The sequence below is a fragment of the Manis javanica genome, chromosome 10 (genome assembly GCF_040802235.1).
Source record: "Manis javanica isolate MJ-LG chromosome 10, MJ_LKY, whole genome shotgun sequence".
Classification (NCBI taxonomy): domain Eukaryota; kingdom Metazoa; phylum Chordata; class Mammalia; order Pholidota; family Manidae; genus Manis; species Manis javanica.
The window spans coordinates 104906801-104926987 of record NC_133165.1 but is presented as its reverse complement, the minus strand read 5'-3'; the positions used below and the strand labels follow the sequence as shown (position 1 = coordinate 104926987).

Sequence of the window (20187 nt, the reverse complement as noted above, 5' to 3'; positions counted from 1 at the left end):
AGAGGATATGGGTGTCAGGAGCCAGGCGTCTGCAGCCATTGTTTCCAGGAACAGTTTCCAGTGGAGAGAGGGGTCCATCTCAGCATGTGGTGAGGAGGTCACGTGAGGGTGAGGGATCTTCTGTGGCCAGAAGCTGTAGTTCCTGAGTAAAAGCTGGTTGAAAGCTTGATTAGAGATTTTTCCGACTTGGGATTTGATGAACTTTATTATACAGGGTAAGAAGAGACAGGCGAGAAGAATGATTATTATGGGGCCTGCAATGGGCCAGACCCAGGTAAGGAGGGGGTTTGTTAGTATTGAAGAGAATGGGTTGGAATTGGAAGCAGAGTGGAGACTGGAGGCAAGGTTGGTGAGTTTGGTGATGTCAGTTTCTACAATGCCGGATTCGTTGATGTAATAGCAGCACTCTTCCTGGAGGAAGATGCAGGTGTCACCCTTCTCGGCTGTAAGCAGATCTAGGGCCCGCCGGTTTTGAAGGGTGACTTTAGCTAGCAAAGTGACCTGTCTTTGGAGAGAGGCTAGGGAATCGGCAGTGGATGTCAGGGCTCCCTCAAGTTTGGTGTCGAGATCTCTAACTGCCCATAGAGAGTGACCCAAGGCTCCTCCCGAAAACTCTGCCCCAATGGCTGAGGTGATCAAAGAGATACCGACCATGATGAGAAGGAAAGCAGCCCTTTTTGTGCGCGAGTGCAAGGGAGGTTGGAGCTCAAGGAATTCTGCCATGCTGTAAAGTGTAAGCTGTGGGATTAGGGTGACGAGAATGCAGGGTGTATCGGAGTTGAGAGGCAGTGAGTTGAAAAGACTGCCATTACACCAAAAGAAGTGTCCCAGTTGCGTAAAAGTCTTAGAGCCGAGGTAGGGGTGTAGATAGAGAGGCAGTGAAGTGCGCTGGAGGGGGGTGGAGTTGGCCCTACACAGTGGTGGATGGTGAGATTATCTGCGTATTCTGGTTCCCATAGGGGTATGTCTGCCAGGGGGCGGAGGGGTTGTCCTTCTGCATGGAAGGAGTACTTGGAAATATTAAGGGGCACGGCGGCCAGCAGTGGGCGCTGTAGTGATGCGCACAAGAAACAATTGGCGGTGTTGAGGGTATGGTTGAGAAAGATGGTGGTGTCTTGAATGAGCTGTAACCAAGAGTAGGAGGAATAAGAAGATGAAGAGGCGCCGTCAAGAGTTTGGATAATGACTTTTTCGGAATGTCTGATATCTGATGCAACTTGAGAGGTCTGGGAGTGAGAGGGAACATACTCTCGAGAGATATGAAGGCTACCATGGGGGGTCAAGGACCCCCCATAGTAAACTGAGGCTGTGACTCCGGCAGCCCATCGAGAGTCCCAGGGATCTGGGATTGATAAGGAGAATGAGCCGTTGGGATATTTCATGAAATGGTTGGAGGAGTAATACTGTGGGTACCGGGAGTTACCCATGTAGTGAATGGTGCAAGACCAGTAGGGGCATCCCCCGTAGGAGTCTGCCCATCGCCTGCAATAGGCTTGTCTTTGGTCATAGAGGAAGCAGAGGTAGGGAGAATAAGGGTAGCTGCTAGTGAACACTTCGGTGGAGGGAGGAAAGTGGAGGTATAAAGGCTCAGAGCAGCCTTTCAGAGGGCAGTCTGGTGTGGCAATGAGGGCAGTAACTTTTGTTTGATGCTGTGTGTAAGTCTGTCTGACTTTGAATCGCCATACAAAGGAGGCTGGGGTGGCGGGGAAGACAACAGGAATGAGGAAAAAAAGCGAGAGAGCGGTAAAGGAGGAAAAAGTCATGATTCGGGTATGGATGGCAAAGGGGTTGAAGGGGAGATGCGGAGTTTCAAGGGATCAGAGGGATCAGGCGTGGTAGAGTAGACAGAGTCTTGGGCTGTATCCGAAGGACTCAGATTGTGACTGATGGGTCTTGGGTGTCCAGAGAAGGTGGGTCCTGGGTATTTGGTTTCAACCTGGAGATATGAATCCAAGGGGTGACAGAGTTATCAGGCAGTGAGAGCTTGGCGGCTGAGAGGGTGCAGAGAATAACTGGGTGTGGACCTTCCCATTTTGGGGTGAGAGAGGGCCGATCGTCTGGCAGCTTATAAAACACTAGTTGGCCGGGCTGTAAGACAGGAGGATTTTGGGAGGCAGATGGATCAGGAAGGAGCCAATCCTGATATTTCCACAATTCAGTGCGGAGGAGAGAGAGTAGTGGAAGGGCCATATTGGGAGGAATTGGTCCTTTGTGGGAAGGGAGCCCCGCGGGTAGAATCGGCAGCTGTCCTTTAGAGTCCTATTGGCTCTTTCTACTTTTCCCAAAGCTTGTGGTCGATAAGGACAATGTAAATGCCAGGGGAGCGAGAACTTGGAGGTTCTGGATAATTTGGGCAGTGAACTCAGGGCCGTTATCTGATTGGAGGGAAGTGGGCCTCCCGAACCTAGGAAAGATCTGGGTAGAGGCAACCACGGACGCTTGTTTGTTAGTGGTGGGGAAAGCTTCGACCCATCCTGAAAATGTTTCTACTAACACAAGTAGGTATCTGGTACGCTGTACAGGGGGCATGTTAGTGAAGTCTATTTGCCAATCTGCAGCGGGGACATTACCCCTTGCTCGATGAGCCGGGAAGGGTAGGGCCTTGAGGGGGGTATTAGGGTTAGTGCGTTGGCAGATGGTGCACTTGCAGGTGATTTGGTTAAGTAGGGTTTTGTCTTCAGGAGAGAGAGGAAAAAAAGATTGTAAAAAATGGATCAAGGATTGGGGGCTGGGATGGAACAGATCATGTAAGAGGCGGAAGAGAGAGACTCTTTGTCCTGGGAGCAGAGGGTGTCTTGTGATAAGGCTAAAACCGCAAGGGCAGATGGATTGTTGTCTGGTGTGTCTTCTGATAGGGCAACTGACCGGGCTACTCTGTCGGCTTTGTTGTTACCTCTTGCAATGGGGGAGTCATCCTTTTGATGTGATTTGCTGTGGACTATGCCTAGTCGGTGCGGGAGTTGTGAAGCCTCTAGAAGTTTAGTAATTAAGGCTGAGTTAGTTATGGAATTTCCTTTTGTGGTGAGGAGGCCTCGTTCTTTCCATACTGCCATGTGAGACAAAAGAATGTGGAATATGTACTTGGAGTCAGTGTACAATGTGAGAGACGTGTCCCGGGCCAGAGTGCAAGCTCTGGTGGCTGCAATGAGTTCGGCCTGTTGATTGGTTGTACCGGGGGGTAGGGCTCATGCCTCAATGACGTCTTTGAGGGAGACTACTGCGTATCCTGCGTAGTGGGTGCCCTCATGTTTAAAGGAGGACCCATCAGTAAACCAGATGAGGTCGGAGTGTGAGAGGGCTCCTTCGGAGATCGTGGAGTGGCACGGAAGGAAGTTGTGAAGGGCTTCCAGGCAATCATGCGAGGGAGTATGAGGAGAGTAGGGCAGAGGAAGAAGAGTGGCCGGATTCAGGGGCGGGCAGGGGAGGAAAGAAATGTCTGGATTTTGGAGGAAAGAGGACAGTAAGGTCAGGAGTCTGGAGGGGGGGAGAGTCTGTAAACTTTTGTAGGTTAAGAGATCTTTTAGGTGATGTGGGGACAGAATGGGAAGGGGCGCCCTGAATGTCAGTTTATGAGCTTCTTTCTGCAAGAGCTGTCCACTGGCTAATGCCTGTAGGTAGGGGGCCCATCCCTGAACTGTGGGGTCTAATTGCTTGGAGAGATAAGCTATTGGGGCAAAGGATGGGCCGTAATATTGGCCTAGGACTCCTAGAGCTTGACTGGACCTCTCATGAATGTATAATGAGAAGGGTTTCGACAAATCAGGGAGATGGAGAGCTGGAGCTTCCACAAGGGCTTGACGGAGCTTAATGAAGGAGTGTCGGGGTGAGGAGGATAATGGTTCTTCAGGGGGGCCCTTGCTGAGGTCGTATAGGGGTCTTGCCAACAGGGAGAAGTTAGGGATCCACGCTCTAAAATACCCAGACAGGCCTAGAAAGGAAAGGATTTCTGTCTTAGTTTTGGGAACGGGCAGGTCAGAGAGGAGTCGTTTTCTGTCTAAGGTAATGGACTTTCTTTGTTGAGTTAGAAGGAATCTGAGGTAAGTGACAGAAGGGGAAGAGATTTGAGCTTTGATGGGGGATACCTGGTAACCTCTGGAAGCTAGAAGGTTAAGTAGAGACGCAGTGTCAAGTTGAGACTGTTCCCACGAGGGACTGCAGAGTAGAAGATCATCTACATATTGTAATAAAGTGGACTCGGAGTGATCATGATGAAACTGTTTGAGGTCCTGAGCTAGGACTTGTCCAAAAATATGGGGACTATCTCGGAAGCCTTGTGGCAAAACTGTCCAAGTAAGTTGTTCAGAATGTCTGGAGCATGGGTCCGTCCAGGTGAAGGTGAAAAAATCTTGGGAGGAGGGGTCCAGAGGGATAGATAAAAATGTGTCCTTGAGATCTAGGACTGAGAAGTGGGATGCCGAGGCAGGGATCTGCAATAAAAGGGTGTATGGATTTGGAACTAAGGGATGGATAGGGACAACGGCCATGTTGATGAGGCGAAGGTCTTGGACAAGGCGGAAAGATCCGTTGGTTTTTTTAACAGCTAATATGGGGGTATTAAATGGGGAGTGAGTGGGTCTGAGGTAATTTTTGTTCAAGAGATCTTGAATGATGGGTTGGAGGCCTATGAGGGCTGAAGTGGTTAGGGGGTATTGGGCCTGACAGATATACTGAGAGGGGTCACATAATTTGATAGAGGCAGGGGGACATAGGGCCATGGAGGGGCTTGTAATGTCCCAAACTTTGGGATTTACAGGGTGTATGAGGGCAGAACCGGAGCTTTCATTGGGTAGAGGGGGGTCGTCGGCTATGAGGGCCATCAGAAAGGGAGTACTGGGGGCTGTGGGAGTGGATATAGTTATGGAAACGTGGAGGAGGGAAAGGATGTCTCGTCCTAGTAAAGGGATGGGACACTGGGGCATAACCAGGAAGGAGTGGGAGAAAGGTATGGGATTGTCTAGGATTATGCATAAAAGGGGGGGGTTTAATGGGAAAATCTGTTTACCTCCTACCCCGACTATAGGAGTAATGGCTGGCGTGGTAGGGCCCCGGTATTCTTGCAAGACTAAGAAGGTGGCTCCTGTATCTAGGAGGAAGGAGATGGGGCGACTGTCTACTGTTAAAGTAACCCTGGGCTCCTGTTTGGTGATGGAAATGGTCGGGCGAGAAGCCCCCGGGCCCCGTCAATCTTCTTCTGCCAGCCCCACTATGGTGGGCTTAGGATGGGGGTTGTTCGTCCAGCCTCCCCTTCGGGTGGTTGGGCAATCAGACCCCCAGTGGCCCTTTTTGTGGCATCTGGGGCATGGGGTGGTAGGAGATCTGGGGGAGGGGCACGCCCTTGACCAATGTCCCTCTTTTCCACACTTGAAACAAGCTCCTGGGGGGGAGGCTTGTTTGTAGAGGGGCGCCCAGGTTGTGGTTTTATCAGCTGGGCCAACATTTGGAAATTGGCCTGATCAGCCTTTTGTTTATGGCATTCTTTCTTCTCCACCCGGTTACGGAAGACTTTAAAGGCCACTGTTAGGATCTCAGTCTGTGGGGTAGCGGAGCCCTGTTCTAACTTTTTGAGTTTAGCTTTAATGTCGGGGTAGCCTTGAGCTAGGAAGTATGTCATAAGGACATGTCTTCCATCAGGCATTTCTGGGTCCAGGCTGGTATAGTGTAATAGGGCTTGAGTGAGTCTGTCTAAGAACTTGGAGGGGGTTTCGTCTCTCTTTTGAATTATGTCTTGGAGCTTTTGAAAATTGACTACTTTATGAGCTGCCTTTTTCAGACCTGCTATTAAGCAGGAGGCAAAAATATCTCGAGAGCGGAGACCCACGGCGGTGTTATAATCCCAGTGTGGGTCTTGTTCGGGGACAACCGTGCGGCCAGGGGGATAGGTGGGGTCAGTCCTGTGGGTTTTGGTAGCGTGCATTTGGGCGAAGTCCCAAACTCATCCACGCTCTTCAGGGAGGAGAGTATTGGCCAGGAGCATGAAAATGTCATGATGTGTGAGGCTGTAAGACTGGAGGGTCCATTGAAACTCCCTGATGTATGTCGTGGGATCAGTGGAAAAGGAACCTAGGCGTTTCTCTAGTTGGGCTAAATCTCCTAAGGAGAAAGGGACGTGAATGTGCACGATGCCTTCGGATCCTGCTACCTCCTGGAGGTGGGGGGCGATAATTTTGGGAGGCCCTCGGGACCGGGTCTGAGGGGGACTGAAGGGTTCTGGCTCAGTCTGTGCAGGGGAAACAGGTGATGGGGGCAAAGACACAATAATTTTGGGAGGCCCTCGGGACTGAGTCTGAGGGGGCAAAGACGGAGGAGGCTCCTGGAACTTAGTTAGAGGGGGGCTGAAAGGCTCAGGCTCGATCTGTGGGAGGGGAGGGGGGAGGTGGGGGAGGAGATGGTGGTGGAGGGAGGGGAGGAGGGGGAAGGGAGAGGATGGGAGGCTTCTGCGGGGGTGGAGGCAGCGGCAGTGGTGGCGGTAGAGGAAGGGGGAGGGGCTGTTGTAGGAGAAGAAGGGGAAGGGAGAGGATGGGAGGCTTCCGCGGAAAGAGGCAGTGGCGGCGGTGGAGGGTGGCAGGGTTGTAGGAGGGGGAGGGGCCGAAGGGGGAAGCCTGTATGGGGAAGGCTCGTAGGCCGGGTCAAAGGTAATCGAAGAGGGACTGGGAGTGTGGGGAGGGGAGGGAGACGGCTTGCAGGCTAGGAGAACTTGGGGTGGGGAGCAGGTGGTGCAGAGGCTGGGATTTTGAGCTAGGAGGCATAAAGCTTCGATATAGGGAATCTCCTTCTATTTTTTCAGGCGCTGGCAGTAGTTAAAAAGATCGCAAGTGATGTTAGGATCAAGAGTTCCCCCTGCGGGCCATTGGTTGTTATTGTCTAGGGGGTATGTTGGCCAATCTTGGGAGCAGTATTTACGGAGAAGTTTTGGTTTTATATCAGGCGTCCTGGAGAGGGTAGCCAGATGCTTAAGCAGGCATTCAAGAGGTGAACTTTCAGGGAGGGATGAGGAGGCTCCCATGGCTAAAGGACAGAGAAGGAGACAAACAGGGGAAGACGAACGGAGATCCTCAGACTGGAAGCAGACCGCAAGGAGACAAAGGGCATCCCCGATGATCCTTGGTGGTCTGCGGAAACTCGTATACAAGTCGGAATTTCTTAGGAAGTGTGGGTCGTCACCCAGACTTCCCTAAGAAGGCAGTTTGCCGGAGTCACGAGGTACCTAGTACTAGGAATTTTCAGCAGACAGAACAGATTTCGGCGAACGGAACAGAAGGAGGAGGGGGGTGGTGGAAAGGGAGCGTTCTCATCCGCAAAGGAGTCACCTCGTTTATGGCTGTTGGAGGAGGGATCTGAGGGTCTGCTGCAGCCGTGAAGGCCTGAGGCGGGGAGAGTTCCCTCCTCGTCCCCGAGCGTCAGGGCCTTGCCTGACGATCATGGTCAATTGCACTGCGATAGCTCGGAGAAGAGTGGCCCACCCTGGGGAAATTTTGCTTAAAAAGTTTCGGCACTGATGGAAGGGACAGTGGGTGTGTTTATGACTGTCAGAGGAGGGGCCTGAGGGTCCGCTGCAGCCGTAAAGGCTTGAGGAGGGGATTTATGGCTGTTGGAGGAGGGTCCTGAGGGTGCGCCGCAGCCGTGAAGGCCTGAGGCGGGGAGAGTTCCCTCCTCGTCCTGGAGCGTCAGGGCCTTGCCGGACGATCACGGTCAATGGCACTGCGATAGCTCGGGGAAGAGTGGCCCACTCTGGGGGAAAACTTACCTAAAGGCCAGAGAGGAGTGGTGAGTGTGATGAGCCAGCGCCGGAAAAAGAGGACGAGGGCAAGCTGCTGCTGGTGTCGGGGGAAAGACGGGGCCCAGTTGGGGTGTCCCGTCTCCCGGGTTTCGGCACCAATGAAAGTAAAGGAGCGACACACAGCAGCAATTCACCGGAGAAATCCGCTTTATTAGGGAAAGGTGCTGGGTTATATAGGAAGGGGCATAGGGTGATTGTGGTGTTACTTCTGCGGGGCTGGTGGCTGTTGGCTAGGTGCTGGGATTGGGAGGGGGTCGAGAGGTGATTGGGCTTCAGGTGGCGCCGGCGGGAACCGAGGACCCCCGCCCCCCAAGAGAAGCCGGAAGTTTGCCATCTTACTGGTGGGGACCCTTCAGAGACTAGGACTGTTACCGAGTCCAAGCTCTTGCCACTCGCCACACGACATGCCAGTAAGTAGAGAGACAAGGTGTTGGGGAAAGTTTCCTTGCGACTTTATTCAGAATGAAACAACTTCATTCAAAAAGCCAGCAGACCCAGAAGCTGCAGACTAATGCCCTAAAGCACCATCTTAACTCAGGGTTGATTTGCAAGCTGCTTTTATGCTAAGGAAGGGAGAACAGGAGGGGAAACAGAGTGACTGATGGCTGTAGACTTCTGGCGCCGGCAAGGGTCTAAGGAGCTGAGAAACTCCATGTCCTTGGTGAGCTGACTCTCAGCGTCCTAGGTGTGGTCACGATGTTCCTAAAACTCTTTGTTTTGATACGGCAGTTATTGTTTTCATACACATTTCCCTATCTCCTGGAGAAGGCAAACTCCGGGTAAGGAGCTATATGCCTAAATCTCAAACTGTAAGCAAAATTCCTTTTGATGATCAACAAACCTATGTGCACCCGGTGTAGGGCTGCAGAGCTGAGCAGAACCCCTTTTCCTTTCTTTTTTTTTTATCTTTTGGCCCAGAGGTTAATGCAGCAAGGGAGACAAATACAATATGAAGGCAAAGATGCCAATTGTTTCACTTGGTTAGAGAACTAGGAAAAGCTGAAGCTCTGAAAGTTTATGTGATGCCAAGAGAAGAGTTAAAACAGACCACCCCAAACACCTACTTTGGGGGCCAAGAGAAGAAAGGAGATCCTGTTGCTGGATCCTTTCCAACATACGTGGAGTGGTCAGAGAGGTGGCAGGTAATCAGAACCAAACATCAGAAACCAAGGAAAGAGTTAAGAGCATGGGGAAAGGAAACACTTTTAAATGCTACAGAAATACAAAAGTAACATGGTTGTTGTCAACTCACTTTACACACTGGTAGCTTAAAAAAATAAAAGTCTGAGACCCAGGCACTGCCCCAGACCATTTAAATCAGAATCTCTCAAGCAGAGGAGGAAAGCTTAGGTAATTTTAATGTGCAGTTGGATTGAGAACAGGTGGTGCAATTGGTAAGCAGGCCTTTTCTGTCACCCAGGCCTTTTCTGACCTCAGCGAAAAATGCTAGCTCTCCCCTACGAGAGGCACCAGTGACTGGAGCTGGGTGCCTGGGTCCCTCCAGTTGTGGACATGGAAGTGCTATGTTTGTGTGTGCCCCACAAGCTTTCCTCTTCCTGGAGCCAAGAGAGGGGAGGTCCAAAAAAACCACTTGTGAATATTGGTGTGCTTGCAATAAGAAGAATAGTATCTATCCCACTTTTTCATTTGCTTAGGGAAAGACTTACTGATCTGTCCCTGTGCCTACCAGTGGGAAGAGACTGGAGAGAGCAGGCTTTTCCCTCAGTGAAGCTGAGAATTGCTTGGAAAGTTGGCTGTAGAGGTAGGGGACAAGAGGTACATGAATTGTCCATGTTTTTCTAAGCATCACCTCCTCAAGAAAGCCTTCTGTGGTCCTCCAGTGTAGGCTAGCCTTCTTGGTCACCTGTTCCCCTAGAACAATTTTCCTTCAGAGTATTTTTATCTCATTGTGATTTTTTGTTAATTTCTTCTTCTAGAGTGTTAACTTCACAAGGATGGTGATCATGTTTTTCTTTTTTAACCTCATCTACTGTGTCTCTACTTGGTAAACTAAAGTAAGCAGTTGCTAAGTTTAATTAGATAAATGAGTGAATTAAAAGATTTTGTCTTAACCAGTTATATATAAAAGTACATATATAGACACAATATAAGCTTTAAAAATACTGGATAGATATACACCACATGTTAACATTTTCATTTTAGTTGTAGGATTTCAACCTATTTTCTTTGTAATTTATAAAATTTCTACAAAGATGTTAAGTACTTCCTAATTAGGAGCAAGGAGATCAACACTAGAACCCACCTGCTGGAGACATGTGTGAATGTTAATGTTTGGGACCTGGGGTCAGGAAGGACGGGGCTTGAGTTCTGCTTCTGCTACTTACCCACCGTGTGACCTGGGGCAAATCGTTACCTACCGACTGTCAGTTTCCTGGGCTGTAATGTGGGGATAATCACAGAACCCGGCATAAGGTGGCTCTGAGGATTTAAGTGAGAGAACACTTGTAGCACTTGGTTCAGAATGCTTCTTAATGTCTCCTATTATTATACCTCTTTCCTTTGGCACTGTGATGAGTTTCTACTGTAAATATTTGCGAAAATTCGTTAGGTTGTAGTTTATATTTAAATACAAACAGCTTTGCTTAAAATTTAAAATAATTTAATGTATCATCAACAGATGGCAGCATATCTTTTTTTCACTGTATTGCCCATCTCCCACTCCCCACCCCCGACCCCCAAGGTGTCCTCACTAGCAGGCTTTCCCTGTTAGAATCTGTTTGAAGAGACTTATTAGTCTAAAGAAATGCAACAGATTTTTGTGTATTGATTTTGTAGCCTGCAACTTTACTGAATTTATTAGTTCCAACAATGTTTTTATTAAGAACTATATTTTAAATGTTTAAGGACATTTTTATATATTTATATACTCTCCTGCTGCAGAGAGCACTTAGGGGCTGCAGGATGTCCACATACCCAAGGAAGCCTTTGTGTTTTGAATAATAGTGCCAGACCTCTTGTACAGTTCCCAAAAGCTGAGCCTGTGAGGGCCCATTCCTACCGCTAGATGGCAGTAACAGCACACGCTGTTTTTAGGCTCCTGCCAGTAAGTCTCCCAGGGAGGACGTGGCCTCCAAGGCGAAGCTGCCCATTCACTCCCACTTATACGTAGGAAAGTTGAGGCCCCCCTAAAAGGTAAAGATATACTGACCAAGGCTAGGTAGTTAGGTAGCCAAACAGTCTAAAATGTATACAGATTGCTGATTTTTGTGATATTTGCAGGAAATTTTTCCTTGTAGATTCATTGAAAAATTATTTTAAATATTTGTTGTGAATAATTTTTTTTTTTAAGGAGCAGTATAAAAGAATAGGAATGAGGTTAAAAGTTAAGTCTGCTCCCACTCTAACCCTTTATTCCCTCGGTGTCCTACCCAGAAGTCCCACTGCTAGCTACCAAGTTCTTGAGTAACTATCCAGATATATTGAATTATGTACACACACACACACACACACATTTGGTTGTGGTGCATTTATAATATCTGAACGTGTGTGTGTGTGAGAGAGATCAGATAGATATAATATATGCATGGAGTAAAATAATAAAGACAAAAGCAAAAAGCTGTGGAAAGGAGAATGTCTCCTTTAACCTCCCAATCTCCCCTAAATAAAAAAAAAGGAAAGGAGGAAAAAAGACTGTGAAGTGGTTTCCAAACCCTGAAGTGGCCTTATTTTCACCATTTCTCCATTGATTTAACAGATTAAAACTCTGCCGGCAGCACATATAGTAGAGATCTTGGAAAATCCTGCCTTCTGAAGCTCTCCCTGCTGTAATTAAATTACTGTAAATACAATTAGAAGGCCCCTCTAGGTGGTCTGTGTGACACCAGCCCAAAGGAACTGTCTTGAGATATTTGAACCAAAAGTAAAGAGCAAAGTGGCAGAATCCCCTTAATCTTTGGGGGCCAATCCTTTGAGGATTTGTGGGCATGAAATACAGGCAGTTTAGACAGTGCAAGCAGCACTTTCAGGAGATATTTTTTCTCAACCATCACTGGCCTTTTGGGTCATTGTGGGGGCTCCTGCCTCTGCTTCCTGACCTCCACCTTCGCACTCCCTCCCCCAACCTCTGCCGGGAATTTGCAAGTTTGGTTTCCAATCTAGCAAGAAGAGAGTCCAGGTAACTAATATTTTGCATCCAACACCTTTTGCATAGTGTTGAGAGCTGTTGCTATGCGCTCCACGTGTGTTGCTCAACAAGCTTAAACTTTGCATAGCCCGTGCTAAACTAATTTGCGTCAATTTGTCTACATCATGCCAACAATCGTTCTGAGAGTCTTGAATGGAACATACAAGACTGCTGATAAAGGCCCTCGGAGCAGATGCCGCCGGCCATTCTGCGGGGCCTCGCTGCCTCTAGTTCCTCACCATGGTTTCTCCATATCCTAGTGACAATGTTAGTTTTTCCACCCTGGGGTTAAAACTTTTTTTTCCCCTAAACAATGGACAGCCCTATACAACTGGCTCTCCAACTGACTTTTTTTTTTCTTTTTAAGGCACGGCTGTGGCTGTATTCTAGCCACTTTTTTTCCTCCCCAAGTTTCGAAGAAAGCAAATGGAGTTTAGTTTTTTAGAAAGGATTTGTGCAACTATGACAAGGCACTTTTTAAATTATCTGTCATTTTGTTGGACAAAAACTTTAAGTGTAAATATTGATCACTTTTTATGGAAACATTTCTGGTAAGTAAGAAATTAATATTTAGGACTCAAGACAGTAGAAACAAGACAACCAAAGTAATTTGTGGTATATGAACTCTAGCAAACAATCTCACATTTAGGAGAAGCTTCCATTTCTTTCAAAGCCAGATCTGGAAGTTTATTGATTAGGTCAGTCTGAGGAAGGCACCAGAGACATTGAAGAGCTAATTTGCAACAGGAAATCCACTCAGTCCATGGTGTATTCACCTGTTTTTGGGTTTGTCATTCTGTAATACCTCTTCCCACATTAACCCATTTTTTTAATGATATAAAAACTACCCTGAGAAAACTAATAAATATCCAAATGTTTGCAATTAAGTGTAATATCAGGGGACACAACACTTGTATAGTTGTAGGGGGAACTAATAAGAATTTATTCAATTCAACAAGTGATTATTGAGTAACTACTATGTACCAGGCACCCTTCCAGGCTCTTGGAATATAGCGGTGACATGGTCCTTGCTGTTGTGGCACATACAGAACACACAATAAACAGACCAGTGAATACATACCATTGCAGGCAGTGGGAATATCAGGTGGCATGGGTGCTGAGAAGAAAACTTAAGTAGAGAAGGTAGTCAAAGAGCTACTCTACATACAAAGAACAGAGAAGACGTCACCAATGAGATGACATTTCAGTAGAAACTTGAGGGAGGAAGCAAGACTTGAAAATGTCAGTGGTCCAGGCAGAGGGCAGAGTGGGAGCCCAAGCTCTGAAGTGGGAATGGCTTTGCATGTTTATGACCCATGTAGGTGGAGAATGGGGAGGTCAGGGAGCAGGAAGGCAGGAGGCCAAGTCCCCAGGAGACGGGAATGAACAGGAATGGCAAACGCTGGAGCATGATGGAATCTCCACTATCCAGTGAAGCTAGATATCAGCAGACTGGTTCTTGGTCTCTCAAACTATCCTTTCAGAGGACCCTAGAGAAAGGTGGGCTGGCTGATAGGTCAGTGGGAGGTGGCTGAAGCTAGCAGGCATACAATGAGCTGCTCAAAATCAGTAGTAATTATTTCAGTTTAAATGTGTCCCACCAAAATTCATTTGTTGAAATGAATGAGTTGGGGCCTTTGGGAGGTAGTTAGGTCATGAGGGTAGAGTCTTCATGAATGGGATTAGTGCCCTTATAAAAGAGCTTGTATTGCTGTCTCTGCCAAAGTGAAGACACAATGTAAAAAGAGTCAAACATCCAACTACCTAAAACACTAAAATCACTACTAGCTATGGAGTCGGGTGGTTCTCCTTGACCTTTCTGGGCCTCAGTTTCCCCATCTGTAAAACAGGTAGATTAGGCAAGATTAACAATCACAGAGTCCCTTCTGTCAGGACCTCAGTTTCTCTTCTATGTAAAACAAGTGGGTCAAAACAGATCAGGGGTTCTCAGCAGGGGTTTCACTGAGGGGTCTTGCCCCCACTCCCCACACTAGACCATATAAATCAAGGTCTCATTTTTAAAAGTTCCCCCCGAGTGATGCTAACTGCATACAGGGCTGAGAACCTCTGCACCTGATGATACTCTCCAAGACCCCTTTCCTGCCTCCACCTAATTCCATCCCTGGGAAGAGTGAGTACTTTGGGCAATTATCTTCAGGCTCCCATTTTCTCTTACTGCTTTCCAGGCCTCCAGGCCTCCCTGAGACTCTGATTCAAACAAGCAAGACTTCGTCAGAGGAGGAACCATGGCTCTGAGGGACCCCCAGTCATGGGCTCACCTGCATTTGTGTGAAGCTGTGGGGTAGGAGCTGGGATTTGAGGCCTGTACCGACAGGTGCTGCCCGTGAAAACCAGGCCCCATGGATGGAGCTGCCAAGGTTGGGACTTGGCACTAGGGAGGCCACTTCTCAACCAGCATGAATGGCCTGATGCTTCCTGGCAGCTCCAGCCCCGCCAGGCACCCGCAGGCCGGGGCTTCTTGGCAGGTGAGGAAGGGCAAAAAAGAATAGGGCTTTTCTCAAACTGTTCCTCAGAACAACGTCTCTTGACATCTGGGGAGATGAAGGTGGAAAAGACAAGCCACTGCATGTTCCTCTTGGCCTGTGAAAGCCTTGAGGGTGGGGACGCAGGAAAAGGAGTTTGTGCTGAAGTGCTTCTTTCTAGCCCCAAGCCTGGTGTTCAGCACGTTCCAGGCACCGTGAATGAGACTGGCTGATGCTTTGTATCAGATGTAAAGCGGCCTCTTTTCACACGGCTGGCACTGGAGGCTGATGGTCATTTGGAGACCAGAGCTCTCTGGAACTTGGCAGGGCTGAGCGAGGGGCCTGAATGGCAGCTCTGTGGGGCAGCAGGGACAAAGCCATCACCGTAGAGCAGGAATCTCAAGCCTGGATAAAGCTCTGTGAGGGACCAGCGAGCTACCTCTGTCACTGTCCACCCCTCCTGGGGCCCAGGTCTCAAGAGTAAGAACCACACATTCCACACAAGGCTCTGGGACATGACACCTCATTCTGGAGATGGGATTCCAAAATACCAGAATATCCAGGATAACCAGGCCATTTACACGCGTAATAGGAGAGAATAATGATTGTCCCTGAAAATCACAGGTTCAAATTAAATACCTCTTTTTAAAAATGAATTATGCAGAAATTTTATTTGCAAGCTCCTCAAGATTATTACAAAGTATTTAACTGTCCCAAATTAAATCAAAGGTGCATCATCAAAATAAACCACTTGTGACATTAAGAATAATTTTAGGTTGTAATATTTTCACATTACTTCATTTTTAACCATTTGTTTTGCAGATCACGTTCTGAACATTTTTTAAAGGCCTGAAATGATGTTCTTTTAAAAGTACAGCTACAACTATAAAGTAGAGGAACTTTAGAAGACAAAAGCCAAATCTCAATATATTGGATGCAGCAGTCTAATATACAACACAGCATTAATTTTACCATATAAGTTTGTTAAGAAACAGATCCCATGTTTAGTGTTAAAAGCAAAAAAATTTCATTTAGAAAAACCAAGACTTCACTGGATTAGTAAAGACTTTTCTCCCAATTTTGTACATGCTTGTCTTCTTTTAGAAATAATAAACTTATGAGAAAAGGACAAAATTTGTTATAGTACAAATATCTTAATAATAAATTGCAAATATCCACTTTTTAAAAAATAATTTTTTCCTTCCTAAAACGTAAACATACAGTAAATAAATAAAGCATACATGATATTCCAGGTATTGAACACCAGTTATTCACTTATGAAAGATGTGTTTTGACATATTTGATAATAAGGTTTTTGTTTAATTATTAAGCCCTTAACCAAAAGAACCAGATCATTAGTATTTAAAAGTTTACTCCTTCACCTTATTTGAATTGACTCAGAAATTTCTGTAGAATTTTGGCTATCATACTAGGCCCAGGAAAGCTCTAAAATACCTAAAAGTCGTTTGCCTAAAGAAAAGTATCTTCTGGAGTTGTGGAGACAGTCATTCATCACTTGTGCTCAAAAGTAAAGTTGATCCTTGAATAACACGGGTCCAAACTTACACATGGATTTTTTCAACAAATTTTTGGAAAATTTTGGGGCGATGTGAGACAATTTGAAAAAGCATTTTATTTCCTCTAGCTTACTTTATTATAAGAAAACAGTATTTAATTCAAGTAACATACAAAATATGTGTAAATCGATTATTTACGTTGTTGGTAAGGCTTCCAGTCAACAGTAGGCCATTGGTAGTTAAGTTTTGGGGATTGTCAAAAGTTCTATGTGGATTTTATGCTGTGTGTGGGGTCAGCTCCCCCAACCCCTGTATTGTTCAAAGGTCAACTGTATTCCTCAGCAGACATCCCCACAGTCTTCACAGCAAAGCCAAATCTGGGCTCCTGGGAGGGGTTGCTGCCGGCGGGACCTCAGAGCAGCAGGGCGCCCTTGCCGGCATTCTGTACGTGGTGTCACTGCCACTCTGCAGCTGCAAGAGACTTTGATTCTCTCCATACCCCGCTCCAGTTTGAGCTGCTCCGCCAGGAGGGTGTTCGACTCCCAGGGTGGGTGAGGCAGGCTGCAGTGAGACTTAAGGCCATCACACCTTATTTATACCTTCTTTGTGCTGGTTTATCTCTAAGAGCCTTAAAACACAACCTGCAGTGGTGTTCCGGGCTGAGTTGTACACCTCCCACACAATTTTTATGTTCGAGTCCTAACTGTAGTCGGAGATAGGGCCTTTCCAGAGGTAATGAAGTTAAAATGAAGTCATTAGAGTGGGCCCTAATCTAATATGACTGGTGTCCTTATAGGAAAACATGATTTGGACATAGATCAAGCAGAGAGAGGGAACCTATGTAAGGACACAGAGAGGAGATAGCCATCTACAAGCCAGGGAGAGGCTTCAGAAGACACCAACCCTGCCAGCACCTTGATCTTAGATGACTAACCTTCCAGAACTGAGAAAATAAATTTCTGTTGTTTAACCACCCAGTCTGTGCTATTTGTTACAACAGCTATTAACAAACTATTACAGATAGGGATCCTATTATTCCCATTTTACAGTTGAGGGAATGCTAAGGTTCAGGCAAGTGGAGCTGCTTGCGCAAGTCTGTAGAGCTGTGATTCAAAACTCCACTACCAAAGCCCAAGCTCCTCCCACTACACTGTGCTTCCTGTGAATGCACAAAGGTGCTGGGTGAAATGGCAGTGTGCACACCTCAGAGCTTGTTACTGAAGGAGCACCTGGGTGAAGGACTCATTTGTGCTCCTCAAATTGAGAAGCTGTAGAAACATTTTTGGTGTTTGAGACTTCATAAACAGCATTGTTGAGGCTTCCAGGCAGAGTTTAGAAAAGTGAGAAATAAAAGAACTGGATGGATTTGTTTCTTTCTGTAAGTGTTCATGTGATTGTCAGAAACAAAAACCTATTCTCCCACTTAACCAAAACAGGTCAACATATGGGATGGATATGGGTGCATCTCATGGCCTCAAAGAGCAAGAAATGCAGTCAAGCTTCAGAAAGGATCAGAACTAGAAACTGTGTTAGCCCCTCTCCCACCCTGCATTTAATAGATGCTCAGAGGTGTTATGGGGAGATTTTCCAGTTTGCCGTTGACTGAGACTTTGTGCAATTTCCTTTGTAGATGGTCCTGGGCTGGCAGTATGGAATCAGTACAGTGTAGTTCTTAAACAGAGCTAGAGTGGAAGCCTTACGGCTTCTGGAGCTAGGTCAGACAGGTTTGCAGGCAGACTCTGCAGCTACTTACCAGCTGTGTTATCTAGGGAAAGCTTCATTGCTCTGAGACTGAGTTTCCCCCAATGAAAAATAGGATAGTAAAGCCTGTTTCAATTGTGTCCAAGAGGCACAGTGGACTTGGTAAGCTTCCTCCCCCAACCACTTCCTGAGGTGGCTAGAAAACTCCTGGGGGGTTATCAGCCAGGAGTCCTCAGTGTATGACACTATAGGGGCGACTCATAGGCTGCAACTAGTGGATCCCCACTGTTACCTGGGAGGGGTGATATGAATACTTCTCTTTAAGTATTAGCACTTGCCCAGGGTAGGAATCTATACTGTCTACTATTCTCTTTTCTTGACCCGCTTGAAACCCCAGAGGCTCTGGCTAGGTTTTTGGGAGAACTAAGAAGTAAAACATCTATCATACAATTTTTATAGATAGGAGGGAAAGAAGGTAAGGGGTGATATTGTATATTAATTGTTAATCTTAAAAATAAAACTGTCAGTTGTTTTACCAGCAAAAGTGAGTTTATTCAGGAGTAGCAGAGAATTGCGATTTGTGACATTCCGGCTATGGCAAAACCATAGCCAAGTCCAACAAAGGGGAGGAACGTTATTTTATGGAGGAGGAGGTTGGTGGGGGTTGTTTTGAACAAAAGTCCATTGGAGAAAAGCAAGAGTTTGGGGGATTGGTGGTTTTTCACTAGCTCAGTGATGGGGTAGTCGATTTCTTATAGAAGATGGAATGTGCACCTTTTCCTGTTCGGCCTATAATTGATGATTGTTCCCCAATGATGATTTTACTATTGGGGTCTGTAATTGACAATTCTTCCTGGCTCCTCCTTTGTGAGGTTTCCCTTTATTAATTTTCACATACTCTTAATTAGCAAAATCGGGAAGTAATGCAAACTGCAAGACAACCTGCATTTTAAAAGTGTTTTCTGACAGACTTCTTATCATTTTGTGATGCCCATGAGGGAGGCAGGACTTAGTGGGGTTTTTAGCCCTCAGAAGAAGAAATGGGTGCACAGACAAGCTAATGGATATGCCTAAGTACAGAACTAATTAATGGCCATGCAGAGAGAGCACACAGATGTCCTGAGAGCTGGTCCAGGTTCCTCAGTCTGCTCCTGCCCTTGCTTCCTCCATGAGTGAGTTTCGGTTTCTTTTCACACTCACTCTCCTGAGCCCTTCATAAAGGACACCCTGCACTAGGGTCTTCACTAGCTGATTTCCCAACATGTGCTTCTCAGGCAGAATCAGAGTTGCAGTGTAGACCCCTGGACGTCAGGACATTTGGGGGGCTCTCACTGGTTTTTTAAAATGACTTTCTTAAGGGCAGAAAGTTCTCTCTCAGAGGATTGGGACTTCGTGGTTTATTCCAGCTCTGATTCTCTGGGCTTTCAGGGCTTTTCTGGAACTCAGTCATATGGTGGTTTGAATGATTGTAGTGTTAACCTTAAAAACAAAACAGTTATTTTACTAGCAAAAATGGGTTTATTCAGGAATAACAGAGAGTTGCAAGTCAAGACATGAAAACTACTGCAAAAATAGAGAAAAGAGAAATGTTCTTTTATAGAGAAAAGGGCCCAGTTGGGAAGGCTGTTCTAAGCAAAAAGTCTATTGGACTAAACTGGGAGTCCCACATATCATGGCTTCTCATTGGCTGAACTGTTACAGTCTCTCATTGGCTGGGCTGTTGCTGGGAGGAGAGAAATCTTCCTTCCTTCTACTGGGTAGTAAACTAGTGAAAACAGTATGGACTTGGTCTGCTGGCCTCTTGTGGCCACATTAGTGAGGTTTCCCTTTATTTTCACAGTAGCACTCCTTGAGAGGCAGCCTAGGATTTTATAGGTTCAAATATATATATAGGTAAATTTTATATTTATAAGTAAATATAATTTATATAAAAATATATAAGCATGAATATTTTATATATTTTAATATTAACATATATATGTATAACTATGGGAAATGGGTCCAGCTGGGCCACAGTGGCACCCAAAACCAGGGGTTCCTGCTTATCCTCACATTCTCTCCATACTGCCTCTCTTTGTCAGTCTCATTTTCTCAGATTAGTTTTCTCCATAAGGCTGAAGTATGGCTGTTAGTAGTCTTTCTGTCTAATATCTTTTCTGCTGGAGAAAGATTGAATCTCTCTCCCCACTTCCACTCAAGAAATTGTAGGAATGTATCAGTTGGGATAAACTAGGATATGCTGCAGAAGCTTTTTATCGTTCATTATCTCAGTGCCTGAAAAAACAGGTTTATTTCTCAACACCTGTTTCATGTCTTTCTTGACACTTCCAGTCACATGGCAGAAATGGGCCAGTGAACCTGACTCAGTTGCTCAGATGCAGATGAGCACAAGATATGGGGGGGGGTGTGTGGAACAGCACCTACTTAGCCTTGGAGAGTGCAAAGAGAGTGCCAGTGTTGCTTTCTTAGAGAAACTGACACTTGAACTTAGTTTTAGAATACAGTAGAGGTGAGCAAGGTGGAGCTGGGGAGGGAGGGTTCTGGCTCAGGTAAAGGCAGAGGCAC

The 20187-nt window shown here is 46.5% G+C and overlaps 1 protein-coding gene across 1 annotated transcript in view; it reads left to right on the top strand.

The window, feature by feature from the left end:
- Positions 1-20187, top strand: part of MTERF2 (mitochondrial transcription termination factor 2) — an 85723-nt gene that overhangs the window by 43657 nt on the left and 21879 nt on the right. The window lies entirely within an intron of this gene.